Genomic DNA, 8,241 nt, shown 5'->3' on the forward strand with positions numbered 1-8,241 from the left:
GGTTGGAACGCTTTGCTTTAATGCTGGAAAATGTGCCTATACGTTTGCTGCGCTGTATTTTCTCGGCCCTGCCACCTGTGACTGTGCTTGCTGCTGTGGTGACCGAATAGCCCTGTTGAGTTGGCTCAGCCTTTCATCTTTCCTTTGTATACTGATTTTATTAAACTGTGCTTTGCATAACAATTCATATTTTTATAAACAAAATTTGGTGAATGGCTCACTGTTTACAAAATTGTTTGTATTGCTTTGGTCCACCAGTCATGTGTAGGTAATTGATGCCTGAGGATTGCATCTATAGTCTCCTCTGCCTCTGTATACTTATAAAAATTGGGAGGGGCCTCAAACAGGTGTTTGATTTCATTCATTATAAAAAATAAATTCTCTACTCTGTTATAGAGAGTCTGTCTTGTGGCTGGCCCTGTTTCCTCTGAGGTGCTGGGCTTCTCATTGATCTGACTAGTGGCAAATGTGTTGACCCTTTTGGCATACTGGTCATGTGTGAACAATCTCCTTGCGCTGTTCAGTAAGCTAGGGAGCCCTCTGTTTTCTAACACCTGAAACTTCTCCAAAAATCTGTTCACCTCAGTCTGCATATCCTGGGTTCTTCTTTCCAATGTCTGCACTAAGTTTCTCAGTGTGAGAACCCTTTTGATCAACTGAATGTGCTCAGTTCTGTTTGGAATTCCCATGGTAGCCAACTGAGTGCTTGTCCTATTGTTAAGCACATTGATCATCTTGGTGGCTATCTCAGGCATGTTGCTTAGGGCAGCTCTTGCTCTCTGAATTTCAGTGTGTGCTTTTGGAATGAGGTCCAACTGCTCATGAATGGTTTCAATATATTGCCATTACTCATTGATAGATTGACCAATGTTAGCCCACAGCACTATTTTAAGCTCAGCCACCACCTTATCTAATTTGAGCTCATTTTCTAGCTCTTTGATTTTATCTTTGAGGGCTTTTATCTCCCTACCCTTTTCTGCCACAGACTGCTTGGATTTATCATATCTGTCATTCACTTTGGCCAATTTATCCCTGGTCTCATTCAGCTCTGTCATTTGAGCTTCCAGGGCCTGGATCTCATTCCTCAGCTTTTGCATGTCCAGGCTTGGGGCCTGCTCTGTTGCTGGTGGTGCTGCTGAGGTGGATGTTGCTGCTTGTTCTGGCTGTTGAGGAGGAGGAACAGTAGGTGGAGCAGTTTCCTCAAGATTTATTACTTCAGGAGGAGGCTGGGAGGTCTATCCTTCTTCTCTTTGTCTCAAAGCTGCCTGTGCAGCCTCTGATTCTCCCAGCTTTTCTTGTGCCTGGATGAGCTGCTTGTAGAGAGACACCAGCAAATTTGTGGCTTCTTTATCATGCCTCTGTTGGGCAACCTCATCTGTTTGAGGGTGGATTGTGGCTGGCATTTTAATCCTTTTCTTCAAAGCAGCCATGTTTGGATCCCTTAACTTCAATATCTCCTGGATGCCCTTGATATCTTTGGGATCGTGCCCAATTTCAATAATTATATCTTCTAAGGACCTAATTCTGTTGTCCTTAGCCTGTGATGATGCCCTTTCCAACTCAAGTTGGGCAGCTGTATTATTAAGGCTATTTTCCAGCCTGTAGTTGTCCAAGGTTTTGTCTGCCAAGGAGGCATAGACCATCTCACCTGTTTGTTTGTGCAACTCAATTTTATCCATTGGGTGAATGTCTTTGGCAAGGACCTCAAGATTGGTCCTTATATAATCTGCATGAGTTTGGGGTTGTGCTACAGCTGGTAAGAAATGACTCATGATCATCTTTCCTTCATTGACATCAAAAGCAGACATCAGTCTTTGCTGGTTGGTGGGAGCCATCTTTAGTAAATGATTATACAACTGTATTTTTATGGGCTCACTCCTTTTCTTTATGTCTATGAACTGCTGTTTGATGCTCAGTTCACCCTCTCTCTGTTGGCTATAGGAGCTAACTTCTCCTCCCACAGTTCTGTTCTATTCCCCTTGGAAGGAACTTGCAGATACTTCCCTGCTAGGTGGGCCCATGCCCAGAGACTGCTCTGTTGGCATTTCCTCATCAAAGAAAGGGTTCATTCTCTGTATTTTCTCACCATGACTTTCTGATGTGGTCAAGGGAGTCTCTCTGTCCCTTTTTCTGCTAGTATCCTCCTTTTGTGGAGTTTGGAGGATTGAGGCATCAACTGATGTTTCTTGCCTAGGAGGCACTGTATTTTGTGCCTGCTGTTCTGTGGAAATTTGGGCTTCAACTGCCCCTTCTTGCTGTAGGGGCTGCTCTTTGTTATGCTGCCCTTCTTCTTGCTGCAATTCCTGTTGTTGTTATTGTTGTACCTTTTCATGCTGTGGCTGTTCAGTATCCATTTCTTTTTCCTTGCCCTTGCCAGATATATCTTCAGTGGCTTTGGGTGCTTGCTGGTTTGCAGTCGAGGAGGATGCAACTACTCCCACTTGTGTGCTTGGCAGTGAAAACACATGTGAACAAAGTTCAAGGTCAGCCATCTTTTTAAGATTCCTCACTGCTCTTTGATTCAACTCTTCTTGTGTAACCGGCTCTTCTAGGGTTCCTCTCCTCCATTTTGCTTGGTTAGCATGTTTTTCAATGTGAGGGATTTTTAGATGATCATAGCCAGAGAGCCTATATCTGAGCCTTCTCAAAGTGATGAAGTGGTTGGGGTCATAAGGTTTCCAGAGGAAACTAGTTTGGAGGCCAAGGGACTCAAGCATCCTGTCTGCTTCTTTCCAACCTTCCTCCCTTTGGTTATAGACAAAGTGACCCAGTTGGTTCCTGACTTTCAACTGTGCTTTCTTGCCTTTGCCTGAAAAGTGAAGCACATCAACGTTGCCAAACTGCCTGAAGTATTCTAGGGCAAATAGCCTCATAGGCACATATCTGGGTAGTCTGTAGGGAGGCAGTTCACACCCATACATCCTGATGACGGTGTGGTGCTCGTAAAAGTACCAGTCCCCAATGCTGTATGATTTGGATAGCTGCAAGATCCTTTGCATTTCATCTGTGAGTCTCGGAGGAGGTGAGCCCATCATCATTGACATAGCTGGGTTAATGAACTGATTTGTGAACTCACAATAGGTATAAGGAGTTTCACCTCTACAGTGAAAAACAGATGACCAATAGACCACTGATCTTGGATTGCCTTGGGCATCCTCTCTTTTGATTGGAAAAGAGAATTTCTGATGTTGATGATATAAGATCAAGTGGTAAATGTAGGAGGTATACCTGAACACTCTTTCTCTTGCCAGGTTCATTAGTTGCTCATGTATTTTGTCTGCTATATAGGTGGCATAGTCATAGCAGATAGGAGACTTGCCAGGAGCAAACATGAGCATGATTACCAGCACAGTTTGATCAACAAACTCAATGGAGTTGTAGCCCAAAATGGGACTAATCATGTCAGCCAGATCTCTGCCCAGTTGGTTGAGTTATACCTAATTGATAGGAGGATACTTTACAGAGTCAGAGCCAATGTATAGCTGGTTTAGTTTGGTGACCTGAGCATCTGTCATTCTGGCTCCTTGATTTATCAGGTCTACAAGTGATAGAGGGACCAGTTTCTTCTCAGTCCTGAAGCAGAGCTGATCCTGAAGGGTCAAGAACTGCCCTCTGAGTGGGGTCATAATTTTCAACACACAGATGGATCAAATCAGGGAATTGGTTGACTTGAGGGAGTTTGAAAATAGGGAGGCATGAGCCCCATATCCCCAGCACATCTGTTCCAGCCTCATGCTTAGCCTTCAGTTCATTGAGCAGGTGGATGTGGAACTTAGTACCCATCAGCATTTCCTCTGAAATCTGATAGTCCATGTCTGCCAGAGACTGCCATTCCAATTGTCTCTGAGGGGCATTTAATGGAGCAATGTTTAATGCTATTGGAGCCACTGGTGGATCCATGACTTCTCCTAGGATTTATGGATAGAGTTGCTATGCAGAGCAACCCAAGAGTTTTCTTTGAGGGAGAAAATGTGAAGTGTATGGAACAGAGGGTGAGTGAGACAGTTGCAGCAATTGAAATACTGCTTGAAGGACTGATAAAACAGTAGCAGGACTGAGCAAAGTGTTTTCTGTGGTGAATTTGGTCAGCTAAGGTTCCTAGTTCACGACTGCACGAACTAGCTGTGAATTTCAGCTCAATTTGTCAAATGCGGCCCGGCAGGAGTTTAATGGCTTTACTGGCTGGATATAAGTGCAGGTCACAGTGTGTTTAACGGTGAAAACAGAGTTTTAAAGTCTGTTAACAGTTTATTTGCGGAATTATGGATAAAACCAGGTTTATGGGATGATTTTGAAGAATACCTGGTGAATTCGTCGGCAAGAGTTGCGAATGCAGGTGCAATGGAGGCTCTGGCGGTCTCAGAATCGACTTTAGCAGGCTGGTGCTGGTTTGGACGTGAGCAGCATGCAGAAGTAACAGTAGTGTTTTTTGCCAAAAGTGGAAAAAACACGAGATTTTGGCCTAAAAATGGATTTTTGGCAATATTGGCGCGTTTTTGGGATGACGTCAGCATGACGTCATCGGGTGGGGTCGGAGTCGGATGACGTGAGCATGACATAATCGGGTGAGGTGGCGAGCTGCTATTGGTCCACGGAGATGATGCGGTGGCAGACACATTGGCACGGGGGCGGACAAAAAGGTTGACGCGATGGCGGGGTGGCAATGACGTGGGGATGACGTTGGATGAGCGGATCGACCGAAAGCGGAAACGGTTAGCGGTTTTGTATCGCACCGCTATAGCTACGGAGGTGGAATGTGTTAGGCGTACCTCCGATGCATTGTGGGGAAGGCGCATGGCGGGCACCTGACGTCACCTTCTGACAGATATCGGAAGGTATCCGTCAGGCGTCGGGGCCGCTCCGATATCAACGAGGGCTGTCGGATCACATGGGTCCGATCCGACGGTTGACGGAAGGGTGATGTGATCGAACAATACAGATGGGGGGGCGGGATTAATTTATTATTTGTTTTGGAATATGCGCCCGGCGGAAAAACATTAGGATATGGGGTTTTGTAAGGCTTTTCAATGTATTTTGAAAAATCAAACATATGCGCCGAAACTTTGGATAAGCGGCAAAAGGTGGGTTTTTGGGTTATTTCACAATTTGAAAGGGGTTTATGGGTAGGAGGGGGTTTTTATAAGGTTTTTTCTTTACAAACGAAGGTTTAATGGGTGGAATGACTTTAAAGAAGGGAGAGGGGTGAGGTTTAGGTTCATCAAAGTGACCAGATGCCAATTTGATCCCTGACAGAGGATTTATTGGCTATAATGCCAAGGGGAGGGATATGTATACAAAATTTTGGGGTTTATACACCATGGTGTTAATAATAGTAGGGGAAGGGTAACATAGGGGAATTACATAATAGAGTTAGAGTTAATATGGGGGAAAATGTGAATGAGGGGGAAATCACTAAGTTTATTTGAAACTTACTTAGTTTAGGGAGTATATCAAAATGAAAAGAATTTTAGACAAGAAATGTGGCTTCTAAAAAGATTAAGAACCACCATGAAGCCATAATTTCTTCCATGAATCTCAACTGATGAGGGAGTGTTAGTAATGAAATGGAAAAAGGGGAAGAAGGGAGGTTAGACATGCTTCTTGCTTGCTGCAACTTGATGAAGAATAACACCTTCTTAATTCATTGATTTTGCTTTGGTAAACAAAGTTAGCACACATGCAACTTATAAGAAATGACCTTTCTGCAACCCCAACTGCCTACCCATCTATTTGCCTAGCATTTTTTATTTCTTCTTGGAGGGTGCACTTGGACTTGCAGACCCTTACTTGCCTTTTCTTTTCTTTGGCTTTTTCTTTTGTTTTTCTATCTACTTCTACCCTTATTCCTTCCAAGGTCCCAGATTAAGCTGTTGGGAGCCTTTTCTTCTCTACCTCAACTACTTGTCTGCCAAGATTAAACAGTTTGGACAAGACTTCTTTCTCTATTCTACAACTGAAAATTCAAAACATGGCATGATCCAGATTAGGCTGTTGGACCATCCATCAAAATTTGAGTCCACATCAAGCTACAAGCACAGATTATATTCTCTTGGAAATATGTGATCTTTGAATCATCAAAGCAGAGCATATTTGGACCTTTTCACTGCCAATCATGAAATATGAAACCTATTGGTATAGGTAGCTAACAGGTAGAATGAATTATCTCAATCTCAAATGAACGAAGGAATATGGATGTTATTCCATTTAAAATAAATTTTAAAGACACTTTGACGCAACTTGCTTTTTCAATTTTTAAGAGTCGAGAAAAAGCTAAAGGTGACTCTAGTCGCCTTCGATTTTTAATGAGCCTAAAGTGACAAGTTCTCAGATGGACCTTTTCGTTTAAGGAGTCGAAAAGGAACAAAAGTGACTGCTCTGGAAGTTTAGACAAAGGGTTTACCAAATCGATCGTGAAATTGCAAAATACACCTTGGTGATAAATGATAGAGAAATTACCAAGGACTTATGTACGGCAGTCAATCTTCCCGAATGCTATGTTCAGTGCATTACGATCGATAGGGCGGCAGACACGGCTTCCTAAGGATAAAGGATGTCAGCCTATTGTGGTCTCCCAATATATACTCGATGGTACGGGGAGCATAAGTCCGTACTGGCACTTGTAGTATCAAAGAGGAGGAATCACCAACCTTCGATGAAAACAATAGTTACCGGGTTTTACGATGCCAGAACATGTCTCTACCTTAGACTTCTAGATGTGTAGCATTAGATTCCAAATCATTTTTATGTTCATTGAGGTTTATTTTAGAGTTGATCTTGATTAGAAGTTAGTCTTTCAAGGTTCACCACGTGATGCAGATGTGAAATTCCTAAATATGCAATCTAAAATGATAAACAATCATTTATGTTCTTTTAGCAATGAAAATCCTAGCTACAAAGGAAAGAAGATAATTATTTGCTTTCAGCAGAGAGCATAGAGCACACACTAGATGCACTTTCCTAAATAAAATTTTGCATGTAGCCAAAATGCAGATGCACATGCATGTATTTGTTTTCCGCTTTCTTAATGTGTGAATGCCAAAAAGAAAGCTAAGTATAGATCTGAACTATTTTCTTTCAAAGCGACAGTACTAACAAATTTTCTTTTCAAAACGAAAGGAAGACTAAGACGACACTTTTCGATTTTGAAATAAAAACTTTTTTTCGACACTTCAAATACTAATAACTCAAATCAAGTACAATGACAAAAGTACAATCAACTATCTAGAAGAGGAAGACTTTATGACACTCTTATTTTGATTCAGAATGACAATTACGACACTTGTATCAAAAATGACAGTTTGATTAGGCTACTTTCGACAAAGGAAGACTGTAAATGATTGAAAAATACACAAAAACATTTACAATTCCTAACTGATGGAGGCTGAAATAATGTGAAGGAAGATGGTTACAGCAAGAAGGTACTGATCATGAACAACAAAACTACTTAATAAAGATGAAAGTAAGGAGGAAAAACCAAATTTCAAAGAAGAAAAATAGTATCACTCAATCATCGCACCTGCAACACAGGGAAACAGGGATGCATCTCACCTGCAACACACCGGAGGTGCGATGCATCCAAGTGGCACAGTTACAGATAGTGCGATGGTCCAGGGAGCGAAACTGAGCTTGGTTTTTTCTCAAAGTTTGCAGCTAAGTTCAGTGATTTAGGCTGAGTAATGATGGACAGTAAAAACAAAGCATAAGGGTAGGATCTGATGAGGTTTTGAGCTACCAGAAGGGCACTTAGGATGCTTTGTAAGTCAGATGTTCAGTTCATAAACCAAACCGGAGATTGATAGAAGCAGCGTTTATCTACTTCACAATTGCATAGCAAAGGCATTTCAAAGGCTTGCTAGCTAACTTCAGGCTCCGTATGTAGTTTATAAAGCAAACAATAAACAAACAAAACAAAATATTTGTTCCCCAGCGGAGTCGCCATTTTGTTTCAGGGAAAACTAGTGTCAATTCGAACTGCTAGTCCTCTAAGACAGGTAGCTATCTTAGAAACAAACAATGAAAGCTTTTCAAGAGTTCCTTTAAGTGTGATAGATGGAAGAGAAGAAGAGAGGACCAACTTGGATCTTTTGCTTTGATCCTAGCTTGATTTCCCTTTCCTTGATAGAATTTTCCACTCCTCTCCTACTTGCCCCACTTCAAAGAGTACTTGTAGAGTCAAAGTAAGAGCAAACTATCAAAGCATCTCTATCTAAAACATCATAAACAATGAGGAATCAGAAACAC

Source organism: Pinus tabuliformis, chromosome 1_2 (genome assembly GCF_031772625.1).
Source record: "Pinus tabuliformis cultivar Carrire ecotype Pingquan chromosome 1_2, CPIR1, whole genome shotgun sequence".
Taxonomy (NCBI): domain Eukaryota; kingdom Viridiplantae; phylum Streptophyta; class Pinopsida; order Pinales; family Pinaceae; genus Pinus; species Pinus tabuliformis.